This window comes from Diadema antillarum, unplaced genomic scaffold (genome assembly GCF_040938485.1).
Source record: "Diadema antillarum isolate AM-2024a unplaced genomic scaffold, OU_Dant_1.0 seq00000781_RagTag, whole genome shotgun sequence".
Taxonomy (NCBI): domain Eukaryota; kingdom Metazoa; phylum Echinodermata; class Echinoidea; order Diadematoida; family Diadematidae; genus Diadema; species Diadema antillarum.
This window is the reverse complement of record NW_027271669.1, coordinates 674,228-695,000: the sequence shown is the minus strand read 5'-3', so window position 1 is coordinate 695,000 and position 20,773 is coordinate 674,228. Positions and strand designations below refer to the sequence as shown.

The 20,773-nt window shown below is 40.4% G+C and overlaps 1 protein-coding gene across 1 annotated transcript in view; it reads right to left on the bottom strand.

The window, feature by feature from the left end:
* The window catches only part of LOC139739043 (organic cation transporter protein-like), a 48,015-nt gene extending 37,907 nt beyond the window's left edge, over positions 1-10,108 (bottom strand). Inside the window, exon 1 of the mRNA XM_071649655.1 lies at positions 9,209-10,108. The gene's annotated coding sequence lies outside the window, so the exon portion shown is untranslated. The remainder of the gene's footprint in view (positions 1-9,208) is intronic.
* Positions 10,109-20,773: the final 10,665 nt, after the last annotated feature.

Here is a 20,773-nt window from a genome sequence, read left to right as displayed (position 1 = left end):
AATCCTGAGATTAAGGGTTCAACTGATAACCCTCAGAAGTCGTTTACCCTAAAAAGAGTCTTTGATTCGAAGCAACTGAGCTCAGGCTGTATTTCAAGGAGTCCAATATTTGATGAGGTCTATACGTAAGTAAGATATATTCATGAGTAAGCTTAACTATCGTAACAACGATTCGATTGTTAATTCGATTTTTTTTTTTTGTCCATTTCTTCCTCCAAATTCTAAACCTGAACACTGCAAGCAATGAAATGAAATACATGAAATGAGATTTCTGCACTTGGTGCAGAATATAAAACATTATTAAAAATGTTCAGATCATAGTCAAACATCAACTGATATTAGATAGTAAGAGAGAAGACGACCTTTCAGTCTACTCCAGATGCAAGCCTTTATCTTTGCTTTCATCATTCTCAAAAATTCTTGGAAAAGCATCCATGTCGTGGACAAACTCTTAAAAACAAACATACAAATAAACAAATAGACAAACAAACAACACATAATGTTTTTCAAATTCATGAATTTCTTCCGTCGAGATGTTTTCATTGCAAGTGATTGACAAATTGCCCTACATCGTCGTAAAATAAGCACTGAATTGATCAGTGTTTTTTTTAGTAGTAGCCATGATAAAAATCTTGGGCGTACATACTCGAGCAGGATTCGAACCTACGACCTCCTGATCACCGGACAGGCGTCATCTCCACTAGACCACCGAGCTTTCGCCCGAAAGCAAGTGTTGGTTCTAATCCTTATAGCATGCAGCGGGTACTGCTTTGTTATTCAAATTCATGAATTTCTTCCGTCGAGATGTTTTCATTGCAAGTGATTGACAAATTGGCCTACATCGTCGTAAAATAAGCACTGAATTGATCAGTGTTTTTTTAGTAGTAGCCATGATAAAAATCTTGGGCGTACATACTCGAGCAGGATTCGAACCTACGACCTCCTGATCACCGGACAGGCGTCATCTCCACTAGACCACCAAGCTTTCGCCCGAAAGCAAGTGTTGGTTCTAATCCTTATAGCATGCAGCGGGTACTGCTTTGTTATTCAAATTCATGAATTTCTTCCGTCGAGATGTTTTCATTGCAAGTGATTGACAAATTGCCTTACATCGACGTAAAATAAGCACTGAATTGATCAGTGTTTTTTTTTTTAGTAGTAGCCATGATAAAAATCTTGGGCGTACATACTCGAGCAGGATTCGAACCTACGACCTCCTGATCACCGGACAGGCGTCATCTCCACTAGACCACCGAGCTTTCGCCCGAAAGCAAGTGTTGGTTCTAATCCTTATAGCATGCAGCGGGTACTGCTTTGTTATTCAAATTCATGAATTTCTTCCGTCGAGATGTTTTCATTGCAAGTGATTGACAAATTGCCCTACATCGACATCGACGTCGATGTAGGGCAATTTGTCAATCACTTGCAACATAATGTTTTTATTTCAAACAACAGTGAATCATTGCACCACACACGAAGTTATGTTATTGCCTTGCATACATAAGACTGCATCCTACGGGATATTTCTGGATTACTCCACAGAGGCCTTTGACACGATCGATGACGAAACAGGTCTATCATTCACAAACTGTAACAAGACGAGATCTACGGGGGAAGGCCCTAGAGTGGTTCAGAATATTCTGCAAGATGGTCACCATTAAGTAACTGCAAATATTCCTCCCAGAAGTCTGTGTGGCATACAACAATCTCCTCTCTTGGGTCCGCTCCTCATTTCTTCTTTTTTTCTGCTATAACAAAGCTGTCCATCACGAGTTTAACAGCTAATTTCATTAAAGTAATTTCATGTTATGAAGACAGCGTATTTGACGCAAATAAAGACCCACATACTCTCCCAACAGCATCAGTAATTAACTCATACGATTGAACTAATTGATCCAATCCAACAAACCTTCTCTTGATTTACGCCAAAAAAGACAACAAATTCAAAACAAATGTGAATTACACGTTATTCAGCATAACAATCTCCTAGTAAAATAGTACTATTTCATCTCTAATCTCATCGGATCAGCACGGGTTTTGAGGTCTTCTATTAGGCCTATTTTGTCAAGATGAATATCTCAATTGGAATCTGCATCTAACACTCCAAATCAAACCGGTATCGAGGAAAACAGGAGCTGTTTGCGGACATAATAATGATATATTCACAGAAGAACTTTGAAACATATCTATTTTGCAATTTCCAAGCTCACATGGATCTCTGTTTTGGGGAAAGTAAACACTTGAAATTCAAGATTCATAGATTCCTAACATTGGAAAGTTGAAAACAAAGATGGAATGTAATTAATAATTCCCCACATCTAGGAATAAAAATAAGCGAATGTATGCATGCTCAACTTGAAAAAAATGGATTTGATTTGCCTACCAACATACTCTCACACACATCGGCTAAAATAATAGTTCTCTTAGTCGTAAGTCTAAAAGAAATTCAAGGTTGATTTAAGCCATTCAAAAGTAATATTAAGTTATGGATTTATTTACTTGAAATACATGAATGTGACTTTAAAAGGGAAGGTTTACCCAAATATACATGTGAATTGACCGAATGCAGTGATATTAGTAAAACACATCACTGAAAGTTTCAGGAAAATCAGATAATCCTTTCAAAAGTTATGAAATGTTATGCTTAATGATTTATATTTTATATTTTTATGAAGTGTTGTTGCCTCTACGGCTGGATAAGACGGCTACAACAGCTAGTGACATCACACCAAATCAACGATATGAAGAAGATGTATTCAATAATTTTTAGAACTAACTTGATAACTAAAATTATATTAAATATAACATTAAAGATATATTAAGGATAATATCATTCCCCCTGATTTTTGAAAGAGGCAAGTCAATTGTTTTTGTTCATAATGGTAGAAAATGAAATATTGTGAAATTCTCTCGTTCTGGAGTGGTGTCACAAGCTGTTGTAGCCTTCTCATCTCTTCCCTGCAGTAGAGGCACTAACACTTTAAAAATTCATAGCCTTCGAACAGATTATCAAATTTTCCTCAAACTTCCACTCATCATCCTCATGTGTTCCATTAATATCGCTACATTCACTCAATGCACGTGTATAATTGGGTAAACTTCCCCTTTAAGTGAAACATCGAGACATTTTGGGATTCCGCGTTGACCATGTGTATGCCCCTAACCTCGACCACAGTCAATAAATCATTGTTATGATAATTCTGCATGAAAAAATTATACTCCTCGCTTCGCAGTGGGTCTAATCGTATTGTTAGTCCATGGGCCAGGCCAGATATTGGTACCATCTGAGATGGCAAAACCTTTTTGGTGTCATCTTGTTTGTCGGGCATAGATATGCTTATCAAGCTATGATAGCATTTCCAAATGAGTAGCTTAGTCATAATAAATGAATTTTTAACCAATTTGGTCTCGTTGTTATATCCCTATACTTCTGAATCGAAACTAACCGCTATACAAAGAAGAGCACTGTCTTCTGTATGTTCCATAGAGCTGTAAAATGCAGCTCTATGGTATGTTCACAGGTGTTCTGAACGCGGTGCGCTTAGTCTTTATTCAAGGCAGCGAAGGGAATATCCAAAGGTTATGATGTCCACAGCGCTTAGTCTTTATTCTAGACGGCGAAGGGAATATCCAAAGCGTATGATACAGTGTATATCCTTTTATCTAAAAACAACAACAACAACAAAAGCAATTCCTCGTGAATTTTACCGTATTTTTCAATTATTTATCATTTTCCGGCGAAAACGCTACGGTGAAAACGCTAATACCACGCCAATGTCGCTTTATTTCCATCCAACAATATAAGATAATGCAAAAACAATGTACCGGTATACATTACGATACATTATAATGAATGATATTGTAAATGAACAGAGTGATTTTTGTTTAAATGGCGACATGGCGACAACTAATTAGAGTGTCTCCGAAAAAAAAAACCAAGAGACCCGCGAGTCTAGTGCTCACCTGAGTATCGCAAGTTCACCTTTCACGCAGTCACTAATCTAAATTATTCACAGCTCTACCAAAATTTGACCAGGCATTCTCAAGCAGAAGATGAAAATGTACAATAAGGGCCCAAATTTTTTAAGATTCCTTAATTTGGGGGGATTGGGGCCCCCTGGGGCCCTCTGGGTGGGGCATGGTGCCCATTTTTATAAATTGAGATCCTGATCCCCTAGGGATGCTACCTGCCAAGTTTGACGAAAATACATCATGAGGTTTTCAGGAAGAAGATGAAAATGTACAATTCAGGCCCCCTTGGACCTTCCCAACCAACCCCCCCCCCCCCCTGCCCCCAAGAGGGGCACCCCTGGATCTCCTATGAACAAACTTGAAACTACAGTCATCAATGTACTCACTCATAGTATTATCTTAGCTCTATAACTTCTGATTCTAGAGAAGATTTTTAAAGATTCCTTCATTTTGGGGGTTTGGGCCCCCCTGGGGGCCCCTTGGTCATGGTGCCCATTTTAAGAAAGTGAGATCCTAACCCCCTAGGGATGCTACCTGCCAAGTTTGGTGAAAATGGGTCATGGGGTTCTCAAGAAGAAGATAAAAATGTACAATTTAGGCCCCATTAGGACCCTTCCTCACCCCCCTCCCCTGGGTCCAAGGGGGGCACCCCTGATTCTGCCATGAACAAACTTGAAACAACAGTCATCAATGTACAAACTCATAGTATTAACTTAGCTCTATCACTTCTGGTTCTAGAGAAGAAGATTTTTACAGATTCCTTAATTTTGGGGCGTTTGGGCCCCCTGGGGGCCCCCTGGGGGCCCCATGGGTGGGGCATGGTGCCCATTTTAACACATTGAGTTCCTAACCCCCTAGGGATGCTACCTGCCAAGTTTGGTGAAAATGGGTCATGGGGTTCTCAAGAAGAAGATGAAAATGTACAATTTAGGCCCCATTAGAACCCCTCCCTTGGGTCCCAAGGGGGGGGGGGGCACCCCTGATTCTGTCATGAACAAACTTGAAACTACAGTAATCAATGTACTAACTCATAGTATTAACTTAGCTCTATCACTTCTGGTTCTAGAGAAGAAGATTTTTACAGATTCCTTAATTTTGGAGGGTTTGGGGCCCCCTGGGGGCCCCCTGGGTGGGGCATGGTGCCCATTTTAATAAATTGAGTTCCTAACCCCCTAGGGATGCTACCTGCCAAGTTTGGTGAAAATGGGTCATGGGGTTCTCAAGAAGAAGATGAAAATGTACAATTTAGGCCCCATTAGAACCCCTCCCTTGGGTCCCAAGGGGGGGGGGGGGGGCACCCCTGATTCTGTCATGAACAAACTTGAAACTACAGTAATCAATGTACTAACTCATAGTATTAACTTAGCTCTATCACTTCTGGTTCTAGAGAAGAAGATTTTTACAGATTCCTTAATTTTGGAGGGTTTGGGGCCCCCTGGGGGCCCCCTGGGTGGGGCATGGTGCCCATTTTAATAAATTGAGTTCCTAACCCCCTAGGGATGCTACCTGCCAAGTTTGATGAAAATCGGTCTTGGGGTTTTCAATAAGAAGATGAAAATGTGAAAAGTTTACGCACGACGCACGACGCACGACGCACGACGCACGACGCACGACGGACGCCGGCCGAAGGACGATCGCAATAGCTCACTTGAGCCTTTGGCTCAGGTGAGCTAGAAAATCAACGTGTTCGAGTCTCTCGCGACGACCTGTAGACCAGCCTAGTCTCCAGGAGACGTCGCAAAGACGTCGAAAAGACGTCGCGGAGACGTCGCGGAGACGTCGCGGAGACGTTTCTGTCACCAGCCATACTTGTGTCGTCACCAGGTTGCGACCCTGTCTCCAAGCCAATGAGATTTTATACACACCATCACATTACTGCAGTCTTCTCGCGTCGGTTCAGTCATTGTCTTTTTATTTGACATCCTTCCTCCCCTGAGAGTGTGTGAATAAAGGGAGTACTATGCATGTATAGATTAGACAAGTGAGCGTGTGCTCGTAGCGGTTTTGTGTCATTGTTTGTATTATGCTTTATCTTGAAAGTTAAAAAAAAACCAACTTTTTCTCTGTTTTGATAAACATTTATCCAGATATTATATATTAGAATATTGTTATTTTAAAGCAATAACAAAATGTTAATATCGATGTGTGACATTTACATCACTTCAGATTTGATATACAACAAGATACAGCGCCTTTGTCAAAAAGAAATGAGAATCACCCCCCCCCCCCCGACAGAAAAGAGAAAGAAATGAGATAAAACAAGCCCCACAAACCCAAATCACGTGTTCGTCGCTCTCTTTATAATACATAGAATGGTAGTGCCATGAAGTTGAATGAACACGAAAACTTCTTTCAGCTTTCAATCTCATTAAGGCCTACACAGAGAAAAAAAAAGAGTGCACGCAGATTTCTTCTTCATTACAACGTAACAGAACATTTGTGATTTTTCATGTTTGTTTTCGTCAAAGCAAACAGAAATTTTCGGATCACCTTGTGATTAAATGTATAAAGGAGAACAAACTACAAAAAATAAAAAATAAAAAACCCGCTTTTAAGGAAACAATACGAGAGACGACGGAACGTTTCTCCTTCATAATATATGACAAAAGGGGATAAGCAATTCTCCTCTTTTCTTTTCTTTTTTCTTTTTTTTGGTTAGAATGTATCATCAGATTCAATTCATTCATATGATTATGGTATGCAATAATTGGCAAAGTAGAACAAAAATACTTACGACAAGTTAAAAGGGATCGTACAGTTTCGGTTGGATGGGGTTTAAGGTTCCCTGCTTTTTCGATGATGGCTTTTCGAGATAATGACATTCCTCTTATGAAATATAAAAGAGCATATAGTTATAGAAGGAATTCAAAGTTTATTCGATGAAAATTGATCATGAAATGGCTGAGATATTGCAAACAAAGCGATCCTTATAAAAGGTGGGACACACCTTTTATTAGGACCTCTTTGCTTTACTTCGTTTTTGATATCTCAGCCAAATCCAAAAACCGATTTTCCTGAAATAAACTTTGAATATCTCTTAAAATTGTATACTTTTTAGCATTTCATAAAGTGGTTTCTAAATATCTCACAAAAAGTTAAAGCTGAATTCTCACCTCAACCAGTACTAAATAATACTAAATGAATGTCAAGTGTATTTTAGAGAAAACTCATATCAATAAAGATGACATAGATGATAACGAATCGACATTAACTATCTTATTTGTTAGACAACTTGACTGACTGATCACCGCTCTCTGAATAACATTGGCAGTCATACCCAGGGGCGACCCAATAAATAGGTCAGAATCAAAGCCCTGCATGGTTTTACTAGTATACCTATTTGAAGCGATCGCTGCACCGGGTGAGGGGCACCCCGATCTTTAACGTTGGCAATCCCTCCGTATTCATACCTTTAAGTGAAATGAGGATATTGGATTTGAGTGAGATGCGCCTCTCTCACGCACAGTCTCTCAATCTCAATCTCAATCAATGTCCAGTGTCCGAGGGCCCGATTGTTTAGCACCAGACAAGAGAGGGCGGCTTCCATACGATGATATCTCTGAGTAGATACCTTCCAGCAGTGTTACACCCCCCCCCCCCACCAAAAAAAAGTAATGCCTTTTAACTATCTATACGCATCACTATTTTCATACTATTTATAAGTTTTCAAAGTCTTTGTTTCTAAGAGTTTACAGATTTGAATTGTATTTTCTGTTCTAATCTAAGAATCCTTTTAACTGCACAAGCAGAAAGGTTTGCGTGAATTCAATTGAGGCCCGCCTGCAAATTAAAACACTGTCGATACTCCATTGTATTTTCACTTCCTACTTATGCACGATCATATGTAACTTGCTACTTTATTCCACGTTAGAACGATCAGTATTCCATGTATTTCTTTCAAAATAATGACATCACAGAAAGACAATTTTTAAGGGTTATACTATAAAGAACACACTCACACACACATCGAGGAGATACTAGACCTTGAGGAGACAACATAGTATCTCCTTAATGTTTTTACCCATATCCAGTTTAACCCAATTCAATTCAAGAAAGAAGGAGAAGGAAACTTTTCATGGAACAATTTGCCATCACGACAGATCTCCTAAACACAGAGTACTAAACTTTACTCGTGATAAGTCATATGTCTTGGGCGAAGCTAAGAGCGTTCTTTATATTCATATTCAGAAGCTGTCAACTATCTTAAGGTGAGTCAGAGATATTAGGCCATTCTATGGACCAAAATATTGTCTTTGTGTGATTGCGATGCCCTATTTCTATCAGCTTATAGAGAAACTTGTCTGTCTTCAGTGAAAGGAGATAACCTCGTTAGAAATAAAATTACTCGAACACAGCATGAAGACTCGGGACAGACAAAAGTCTAGATAGGGATGAAAAATTTCACACATCGTTTTACTAAATTTATTGTTACGTTTTACAAAAGAATGATATCGTTTATGTATTCACACTGTGTAACAGTAAGAGAGGGTGATGAGGATTTTGTTGATCGTGTCTCCCATCGCCTTACGAAAATAAAAAAAAACAGGACTTCAGATATCCTTCTCAAGAATCAAATGAACAGGAAGAGAATATGAGCTTCTAAAGCTGGTTTGATTCAGTAATAATGGACTTTTCTGCATAGTTGCTAAATTACGAACAAATGTTTCTTTTCTATGGTATTTACATAAACTTATTATAGAGCTTATAATATACACTATAGAGTCATCGTCTCCTTAATATGCATAGCGCCTAAAACAATGGTTACATCAGCTTTCCGTAGTTATTTCTATCTGACTGCAATGGAATTGCCTCCGCTCCCTTTGCTAAAACTGAACTCTTGTTTAATAGCAAGAATAACGTGAACATGCAGCCAAGTTTTAACGTTTGTTTGATGGACGGTAGCCAAGACTGGCTTGTGGGTCTCAACTGGGGACGTGTACCTAGGAGAGTATTGATATTAGCCTTTGACGTAAACTGACAAACATAATTGTTCTTCAAAGATATAGACCATAGGAATGACGGTTGCCCAGTGTATTGTTAAGATACGCAAGACATTAACTTCATTTTGACACCGAGACAGCTTGTGTGATATTAGTTCATCCATTCTGTCCGTATTCATGGTTGTAAGATGAACATGTATGTATGTTTGTTGGCTATGTAAACAGAAGAACTGAGAGGGGGACCACAGGCGGACCCGTGATTACGTTGATTTCAAAATATCGATAATGATACTCACCACTAGATAGGCGTGGCAGTGGTACGACCAAACGCTGGTGGTTGGGGTACATGAACTAACCCCTCCTCGTTCTGTGAGAGCGGGAGACACACTGTGTCCTCTTGTCGCAATGCGACGACACTCTGTCCCCTTACCTGGCGGGTGAATCTTGAAGTCGCCTCAAGTTATATTTTGGCTGTCCAACGTTTGCCAATAGGCCTGAACAAATTCGTGTCAAACTTACGCACAAAATGACGGAAGCAGACAAAAAAATAAAGAGGTACAACTCCTTAGCAGACTTTGATCGTGTACTGGACGTGTCCAGTCGTCAGTCATAAAAGTCGCATGTTGACGGATTAGAGTCTTCTTATTGTCTTGTGTCGTGCCAGTACCTCGCAAGTAAGGTAACAATTATGTACATAAACTCTGCGGTTTCCACACTGTGTTCGAGAGAGAAGAGAGAGAGATTTTTTGAGCTGGTATGATACAGTTGCGGTGGTGTGAGTTTCTGGGGAGGTCGATTGGTTTCCAAGCCGTCGAGATGATAAATCAACTTCGCATCTTTTATTGTTGCTGGTTGTTGGGATGAAACACTTCGAACCCACGTTTCGGAAAAAACCTCGCCTTGACCCCTAACAGTGACTACTGTTAGCTTCTTTTCAATAATCGTCTCGTTATCTGGGTTTTCCTACTCATCGAGCACAATCACCAAATGCTGATATGATCACTCCGTCGTCCGTAAGTCACCACTTCAAAACGGGAACGAATTTGTTGTCATGGCGACTGTTAATATCTACGCCCAATTAACAATTGGTTGGCAGCTCTATGAAAAGTTTTCGACTGGCTAAACGCCAAACTACGCCTCCCAGCTACTGTTTGCTGTCGGGACCAGTGGTGCCGCACAGTTTGCTCCGTCCCTCTCGTTCCGCGGCAGATAAGATTATAAAAGCCTTACCTGAGTGTAGCCGAGACAGGATAGAGCGAAAGACAAATAACCTCCCTGCATGCGTACAGGAGAACGCACACACCATTGTCACGTCAGTGCGTAATTTGTTGCAATACTTCATCACAGTGGTCACAGAAGAGAGTGCGCGTTGCTACCTACATGAATAAGAAAGAGAATGTAATATACAGTCAATGGATAGTGAGGAGGATTAAATGATTAATATCATCTTTAAACTATTTAACAAAGTTGTAGCCAATCAAAACAAAATAAAAAGAACCCCAAGAATGGGCTAAGTTCCACTATATTCATATGCATAAAACTGTGCAAGAGGATGCATATATTTCTCCGACAAGGCTGTTTCGAAAGATATCCCACTTACGGGACTTCGAGAGGATACGACTTGCATCCTACGTTCGTCACCTTATTTACATCACACACATTAAACAATGTAACTGCCATTATACCGATCGTATAACCCAGCCTCTTAAACACAATGGGCTAGCTCTCTCGGCAATAAGGTGAACTAATTAATGTGACGTGCAAACACATTTCTCGACGAAGTCCAACACTGAAGGGAAGTAACAGCTTCCTTGACTTTACCTGTAGAACTATATTCTAAGGTAATAGAAAATGCACGCATAAGAGAAATTTATGTTTCCGTTATTAGCGGTCTCAGCTGGATTGTTTAACTGAGCACATTAATTGGAGAACATTTCTCGCTCGCATTCCCTTTCTAATAAAGTCGTCTCAATAATATGCAAAAGAGTGTGCGATGTGTGCCACGCTCGTCCCCAGTCCCACTTGTGACTCGCTGTGCATAGAGTGAGGTTTGGTTTTGCCATGATAAGACTGACTGCTCATAACACTGAGCAAATATCAATATTGACCAGTGCTTGTCGTCTTCAAACCAAACGGAAGGACAAGGAAGGGATCAGAAGGGGAAAATAGGACAAGCGTTATGATTCAATAAACTCTCAAGAGTAAATTCAGCCGTCATAAAGGCAAGCAAATGTGCACGCTTTGCATGCTATGACTAGCAAAACACTGGAAATAAATGTTATGCGTTTGTTTAAATCCAAACAATTTTAGTGGAATGATATAATTATTGCAATCCCAGTGACCATTCCCTATAATGATAGAGAATAATTCAATTTGACATTCTTACATAAGCCAACCAGGGTTACGTGTCGTTACTTTGAAGGTTCGTTATTCCGCATTTTCAATATCTCGAAGGTTTGATACTCCTTAGATAAATAATCATACATAAAAAAACAAACGAACAAACAAACAAACAAACCGGGGTTCGTGTATCCGAGATAATAAAGAAAACAAAAAATTAAATGATCCGAATAAGGATTCCTTATCTTAACATGAAAATGGGGTTGTCAAACCGACAATACCAGAGCTTGTCCTTTCTTTCTTATTTTTGTGAATGACTTGAACAAGTGCAGACAAGTTTTGACATTATTTGCTGGACGACACGTGGCCAAAAGGCGTGCTAGTATAACTAGACCTTTACATGAAACTATATCTCTCCTGCAGTTCATATTTTTTTGAGCCCAATAGAGGTATTATCCACGTAATGGACAAAACAATCTGGTAGTAATATTTTATATGTTCTCCAAATTTCATGCGGTGATATTTGCGACCCCATCGAATATATTAAAGGAGTATATAATATGAAGGTCTAGACTAGTGACCGTGACTCTGGAGACAGTATTTATCCTTGCATACAGTTGGCCTCAACATGAGAATTGAGCGATATCCTAAATAGTTTGAGGCGTGGTAATCATTTTTTTTTACAACTTTCCCTGAAAGCCCCATGGCCATGATATTTTTGTCCGTCATCGGCATTGTCACATAATTACTGCAGCTGCGTTTATCATCTCTATTGCGAGTTGATAGGAAGGCCTTGTCAATGCGCAGCTCCTTTGCGCAGTTTGACCCTAGGAAAAGATATCATACATGTAGTTTACATGGGTAAAGGTCTGAAATATTAACGCGTTTCAAAACGACTTCGCGCTGCAAACATTTATCTCTACAGAAACGCGTTTCTGGATCACATTTTATTCAACGTTGCAGAAAAAAAAAAGTTTATAAAACTCAATGATTAAAACAGCTTTGCTTTTATCAGCTGCTCAAATTCCCTGAAGTCGTCTGGAAACTTTAATTTTACTTCAGAATTTGGTTGATAGACGCACATACAAGACAAGGACACGTCATAAAGTTATTGCCTTTTAACTTCATCACATCGTAATCTGTTATGTGATCCAATTCCCTGTATCCCCAGCTCATTCAAGGATGATATTACCTCCGGAGTGCAATTAAATTCAAGTTTTCGGGAATTCGTGTCATAGCAACGACACGAACCGCCTAATGGCTTATAAAGCTAAGGGTTTCTTTTATTGTCTTTCATTCATTCATTCATTCATTCATTCATTCATTCATTCATTCATTCATTCATACCATCACTGTCAAAGACAGCTGCCATGTTTAATGTTGCGTGACTTGGTAAAATGATTCTCGACATGCATGATAACTAACTGTCATATCCCGATAAACAAACGTGAACAGACCGATTTCAAACAAACAGAGACTTCAACTTGAACATTGAGAGTCAAAATTCCCACTGCCTCTCACTACATCATCGTTGTAGTCACCTGTCGTATCCCCAGTAACTTCTTATTCCGCTCTCTGATTATTGCTATGTTTACACCCATCAGTTACACAAATAATGTATTTGTTGAAACTTATCGACTATACGTATTCAAGGTTAAATCCATATGTTGCGTGCCATTCAGCTCACAAGATTACGACTGAAATGATCTTTTCGCCATGTTTTCTTAAAATATTAATTGAAATACAGTCTTGTGACTGATTTTGATCCTTACCATGAGATCGCGGGTAATGTGCTGACAATTTGACACGTTGAAGATCGAGCTCGTAAATCAACTCCTCGAAGATATGAAACACAAAATTATTATCCTTGTTCGATTAAATTTCTTTTGGTATTAATTATGGACAGAATGTGTTTATGAGGCCTGCTTAATTTCAGTTTAATCTGATAATCTCTTCATTGCTGTTACTCTGGTGGTTTACTTCCTGTTTTTTGTCCCATTCATCGCACAACCAGCACGGTTTGGTAAAGATTAAGCGCTTGAATAGACATTGTACTTCAGAGCCTCTTTTCTCAGTTCACACTTTTCCTGAGTTTGAGCTTTCTTTCCAATATTTAGATAGGTTAGGAGAGTCCATTTGATTTGAGTTATACATCATTTTAAAGAAAGTCTACTCTTTCAGAATATGGTGCTGACAATTTGACACGTTGAAGATCGAGTTCGTAAATCAACTCTTCGAAGATATGAAACACGAAATAATTATCATCTTTGTCCGATTAAATTTCTTTTGGTAGTCGGTAAATGGTAAATAACGTTAACAAAGTCGAGAACCAATTTAGCAGTTTATGCTCCTCCAGAAAAATGATGACGAGTTTCTCATGGAAACATTCATCACGTCAGCAGGTGTGACATCCCGACTTGCACTTCCGAAATGAACCAACGCAATCAACTAGGATACTACTAAACGGTTCCTCGATCAACGGTGCAGGTCTAACGGCCATATAGTGGTTTTCTAACACTTAACATTCATGACACGTTCGACAAAATTCCGATGCATCCTCCCTCACTTTAGAAAAAGAAAATAAAATGAGCTCTGATTCTAAGATAACGATTTCTTGAGACTGACATGCAGCCATAAAAAATTTTAAGTGCGAGATGCAGAATTTCCTTTCGATAGGGCAGAGGATCATTTGTCTGATCAATAGCCATTCATTTCTTGTCTGCTAAAAGTATCGATGATTTTGTTATATAAGAAAAAAAATATCAATTTACAGTGGCATAGTAAGGTGGGCGTGTTGAATCAAATGTAACTCCTACAGGTCTGTGTTTGAAAAGCCACAGTTATTCTACCCTGGATCACTCCCCGAATGTCCATGGATAAGGGAGCTCCTTTTGACAACAGCCTGTCATGGTACTTGTAGCATCCTGCTATATGGATATCTTTTAAAGGGGATGGCTAGTAACTGATCAGTGGGAATTAGTGGGAATGCTGGGGGATGATTGTTCCATACACAATCCTTGTGGGATTCATTTAAGAGTACATTACATATCTATTGTTGTGTGAAACTTATGTGTGACCGTGCACCTCAAAACGAACATAAAGTCGCACACACTGATTTTGCGTGAGGACTGAAAATAAGTGAAATGGGTCAACCTAGCCGAACTTGACTTTTTCATTTTTTTCTGAAAGAGCGGGTCTTCTTTTACATTATGCTAAAATTTGGTATCATAAAACGGGCAGAAAAGGGTGTTTTTTTAGCAGGTTATCTCGAACATTTTTTGGTGTGACATCCCGACTTGTACTTCCGAAATGAACCAACGCAACTAGGATACCACTAAACGGTTCCTCGATCAGCGGTGCAGGTCTAATGGCAATATAGTGGCTTTCTAACCACTTAACATTCTTGACACGTTCGACAAAATTCCGATGCATCCTCCCTCACTTTAGAAAAAGAAAATAAAATGAGCTCTGATTCTAAGATAACGCTTTCTTGAGACCCACATGCAGCCATAAAAAAAATTTAAGTGCAAGATGCAGAATTTCCTTTCGATAGGGCTGAGGATCGTTTGTCTGATCAATAGCCATTCATTTCTTGTCTGTTAAAAGTATCTATGATTTTGTTATATAAGAAAAAAAAATCAATTTACATTGGCATGGTTAGGTGGGCGTGTTGAAACAAAATAATGTAACTCCTGCAGATCTGTGTTTGAAAAGCCACAGTTATTCTACCCTGGATCACTCCCCGAATGTCCATGGATAAGGGAGCTCCTTTTGACAACAGCCTGTCATGGTACTTGTATTATAGCATCCTGCTACATGGGTGTCTTTTAAAGGGGATGGCTAGTAACTGATCAGTGGGAATCAGTGGGAATGCTGGGGGATGATTGTTCCATACACAATCCTTGTGGGATTCATTGAAGAGTACATTATATATAGATTGTTGTGTGAAAATTATTTGCTTCAGAATGGTCTCATATTCAAGTAATGTGCAGTTTAATGTTTCCAGGTTAGGATGCCTGTACAGTGACAATCATCCCCCAGCATTCCCACTGATTCCCACTGATCAGTTACTAGCCATCCCCTTTAAGTATCAGCAATCTCTCATGGAAGTGTTGAAATATTAACAACTTCCTTGATGTCTCTGTTTGGAACTTCAGTGTAATTTCCTAGACCCGGGAGCGTGGGAATACCATGGGGCAGTGTGGGGTGGAAATTAAGGCTGGCCCGGCTCGGATATGTTCGAGAATTCCCATAAAGAATAGTGTCTAGCCTTATCACTGATCTCTATGAAAGTGGACATACAGCCGAAGAATTTCGACTGAAGTCGATCGTTACAGATGATGTACGCTGCTTCCACGCACATATTCGCTGATAGACGCTATTCATGGTTTTCGATTATACCCCAGCCGGCAGCGAACAAAGATTTATTCAATCAGATTACCCATTCCTCCATACGTCACCGGGCCTTTAAGACCTGGTATAATATGCGGAGATAGGTGATATTCGTTATTCCAGAAAGTTCGTTAAATCCGAAAATATAGTAAGGTTCGTTAATACGAAGATTCGTTATTCCGAAACACACCAACTTCGTAAATCCAGATTCCAAATAATCAGAAAAAAAAATTATTTGTTCATTCAAAAATTTCTGCCGTTATTTTGAAGGTTCGTTGTGCCGAAGATCCATTACTCCGAAAACAAAATAAGGTATGTTAATCTGAAAAAAAAGTACATACTAACGAAATTTCGGAATAAGGAATCTTATAGGAGTAGATGTAGTACCCACGAAGTAATGCTATTACTCTTTGCTCATAAAAAAATTATATTATTATGATGATATTCACAATCAACTTCATCATTGTCATCACTTATTCAATGCTAATTTTTATTGTCATTGTATCATGTTAGGCGTGTTTAGGCGTGCACCCCTTGGGATTTATCCGTACCGTAATCCGCGCTAATGTAATGTGCTTTTTATCTATTTTGTTTTGTTGTTGTTATTGTTGTGGTTTGGTTTCTTGATCTTCTTCCATACTTTATTCTGTAAGCTGTCATCAGCTCCAAACTTTCTTTCATAGGTGCACCGAGTGGGTCCATGGGTGTACTGACCATGGGAACCTGCGAGTTTGCGCTCGAAGATGCCGGGGCGCTCTTTATGGGTCCGTTCCCGGCGGGTATCACCGCTTACTTCAGTACCCGGATGTGACTGAGTTTCTCCTGATATGATACATATCATTCATACACAAAAGTGTTGCGTTGTCGTACCATGGATTTCATTATAGCTGTTTCATGCACACACGTACACACGAGCACTCATTTATTATGTCAAACTCAGTTCAAGTTCAAGTTCAGTGTCATGGCAAATTCTCAAATGACATTATTTGAGTAAGCGTGTCACATTCTGCGATCCCGAGGCGACGATTTGTTTGGAAATCACCTGTTCCGTATAAATATCGTTTAAAAAGACGTAAAAAACCGACAACAGCTTTCAGAGAGTTTGCAGAGTCATGTTATTCAGTTCAAGGTTGTATGCTAGCTTCATGGGCGTAAATCCCGGGGGGATGGGGGGGGGGGGATATATCCCCCCCCCACACTTTTGAAGGAGGGGGGGGGATGGCCTGTACAAATATCCCCCCCTGAAATTCTCCCAAGAAAAAGATGTAGGAACAAAAAAATAAACAAAAAGAAATGTGGTGATATTGATTTCAGCATGATGGATTATTGCATAGCCTATAATCTAGGCGGAGAATGCAGTTATTGTCTTTGTAATTTGCTGTTAAGCTAAATGGATGATGCAGCGAGATAATTGTCTTTGCCAAGCGATACATCTGATGCGGCGGGACTACGAACAGTGGACGCATCTACCGCGTCCGCTAGGCGCCATGATCGGTGGCAGTTTTTTTTTTCCGTGTAAGAAGACTGCCACCGATTAAAAAAAAAAAAAGAAAACAACGACAAACAACTGGATCATAGGCGGTGTATTCGCGCGCATCCACTGTTCGTAGTCTCGTTGCATCAGACCAGCTGCATCCCCACCTAGGTTATAGGCTACATACTGTAATGCATGAGCCATGACGTTCGGACGCCCGCCTCGTGACGAGAGCATACTGCTGAACAGTGCTAGCAGCGCTCGCGTACTTCTCTCGCACGCCAATGCATGTAGAGCAATATCGACCGTAATGCATGCTTCGGATGTTGAACTACTATAGTAGCCACACAACCAGATGGCAACCAGCTGCATGCAACCAGGGAGGTGCTCTTCCCACCTCCTTGATGCAACACAGTCTGTAGGGCCATGGACGTAGACGTGAACGAGTGCACTATGCCGAGCGCGATAAGACTCACGTCGAGCTCCGCATGAGTAACCCAAAGATCTAGATAACCAACGAGTTCGTTAACAGCCTTGTACGAGTTTCAGTCGTAGGAATTGCAACACATTTACCCTCTCCATATTGGCAGTGATTTTTCTCAGTTAGTATAATTCGTTTGCCTCCAGAAAAAACAAAAGGAGCGGGTGTCGATTCCCATATTTTGCCATATGCAAGTACCTCCTTTAATCTAATGAACATTGCTTTAGATTAATGGTTCAGACCTATTAACCAGATTTCTTTTTGTTTTCATGGGAGATGTGCAAAAAAGACAAGAAAGTTCACCTGTTAACAAACATACATCAATAGATTAATAAGACAAGTTTATTCGCAGCCAATTTTATTGATATGCAACATTCATCTCACGAACATAAAAATGGATTCTTTAGTCCCTAATTAAACAATCCCACAGAAAAGGCGAGACATTCTAACAGTTTGCCAGAATAGTACGAAAAGATTTTCACTTTTTTTTCCCCAGTGAATAGCGCTTAGGAAATTAAGGGGGGGGGGGGGGTGGGGGCGCACCGGGCGCAACTGCAGGCAATTACTGGCAGCAACATTAGGAGAATGACATAACGATCAAATGCGAGCAGGGAGGCGTTTCTCTTCCCACCTCCCTGATGCGAGCGAGCTTGAAAATTTTGACATCTTACAGTCCCAAAACTGCCGTTTGTAGCTATATTTTTTTCGCTTTGAAAAATAAGGGGGGCGCACCGGACGCAACTGCTGGCAATCACCCGGCAGCAACATCAGGAGAATGGCATGACGATTCAATGCGAGCGAGCGAAGCGAGCGAGCTTGAAAATTTTGACATTTTACAGTCCAAAAACTGCCGTTTGTAGCTGTACTTTTTTCACTTTGTAAATTAAGGGATGGGGGTGCACCGGGCGCAACTGCTGGCAATTACTGGCAGCAACAAATATCTCGTAAACACATTTATGATGTAATCTGATGGGGAAATTTCAATCCCAGAAGTGTATACTATTTTTTTAGGGGGGGGGGGGGATCCTCCGTTAATCGAAAGTATCTAGATATCTCCTCCCAACCAAGGAACATTTGCACTTCTTTAAACTGAAGTAACAGACCTGGTGCACACTTTGAATGAAACATTTTGAGATCTGTCAATCTAAAGTGTATTAAGTAGAAATGATTGAACGGGGAGGGTATGGGAGGGGTTAGGCCTATAAAATGTCAAAATTTTCAAGCTCGCTCGCTTCGCTCGCTCGCATTTAATCGCCATGCCATTCTCCTGATGTTGCTGCCGGGTAATTACCAGCAGTTACGCCCGGTGCGCCCCCCCCCCCCTTATTTTTCAAAGCGAAAAAGATATAGCTACAAACGGCAGTTTTTGGACTATGAAATGTCAAAATTTTCAAGCTCGCTCGCATTTAATCGTTATGTCATTCTCCTGATGTTGCTGCCAGTAATTGTCAGCAGTTGCGCCCGGTGCGCCCCCACCCCCCCCCCCTTAATTTCCAAAGCGAAAAAATATAGTTACAAACTGCCGTTTTGGGACTGTACAATGTCAAAATTTTCAAGCTCGCTTACTTCGCTCGCTCGCATTTAATCGCTATGCTATTCTCCTGATGTTGCTGCCGGGTATTTGCCAGTAGTTGCGCCCGGTGCCCCCCCCCCCCCCTTAATTTTAAAAGCGAAAAAATGTAGCTACAAACGACAGTTTTGGGACTGTAAAATGTCAACATTTTCAAGCTCGCTCGCTTCGCTCGCTCGCATTTAATCGTTATGTCATGCTCCTGATGTTGCTGCTAGTATTAAATTGCCAGCAAATGCGCCCGGTGCGCCCCGCTTAATTTCCAAAGCGAAGAAATATATATAGCTACAAACGGCCGCTTTTGGACTGTACAATGTCAAAATTCATGATCGCTTTCATGATTTTCAGTGTAAGAATTAAGACAAGAGGTTTCTCTAAATGACACCATTTTATAGGCAAAATTGTTCAATAATAATCTACATAAAATGTAATACTACCTTGAACATGTTGGACTGTTTCAAATCGATAGAACACGCAAAAAAAAAATGAATCAAATTGCACCATTTACAACATCAATATGCAAAAAGTTCTCACTGTGGGAGGGGGAAACCCCCTCCCACACCCTCCCCCCCCCCCCTCGCTCGCATCTCTCCCTCGCATCTAACCGCTCCCCCTATTAAAGATCAAATCCTAGCTACGATGGTGATAGGCCCCACTATTTAGTAGGCCTTCACAGTGATGTCGCACAGGCGGAGCAAGAGCTGAAATACCACGATGTAGTCATTCAATTATCTATGAATATTTCTTTTTCTTACTTGTTTTTTTATAGGAAAAAATCCCAAATTTTACCAAAAGTGTGCACCAGATCGCTGAATTTGAGGTCTGAAAATGCCAAATTTTTCTCGTGTGGGAGGGGGATACCCCCTCCCACACCCTCCCCCAGGCCGCTCCGCTCCCTCGCACAGATATTCAAACTCAAAGTCCCTCCCCTACCCCCCATCATTAAAAGGGAACGATGCCCCTGTGATGATCGCTTCACTGACTTAAATCAAGAAAATTGAAGAATACAATTAATAGCTACAGGAAAATATCTACTACGTTATTCAAGAAATGGATATCCTTATTAGCATTTCATTGAATTTATTTGGGCATTATTCAGGGCTGCGCTACGTTTTTGAAAGGGGGGGGGGGGCAAAATCGCCTGTCAGTCAAGAAGAAAGAACATCAAAAGACAAGAGGAACAACAACAAAAAAGTCTTCATACTTTTAACGTCTGATTTTCCACCGAAAGTCGGCTGACAAGAAAAAACAAACAAACAAACAAAAACAAGAACAAAAAGTCGTCATATTTTTGCTGCCACTTCCCTCCCACTTTGCATAGAAAAGAGAGGGACATTGATCCCTGTAAAGTGAATCGTGGTGATGGTGACTATCGCCAATCATCCCCCCCCCCACTCCTCAGTACGGATTTACGCCGTTGGCTAGCTTGTATTCATTTTGATTACTTGCTCTCTAATCCCCCCCCCCCCCAACACCCAGCACAACTCTCACAAGTTGGCTTAAAATCTTAACGTTTTCCATTTGGCATCCAGAGTGCAGGACAGGATGCATAGATGATTAAAGATTCGGATGTCACATAGCACATTCAACTCAAGAGAGGCGCA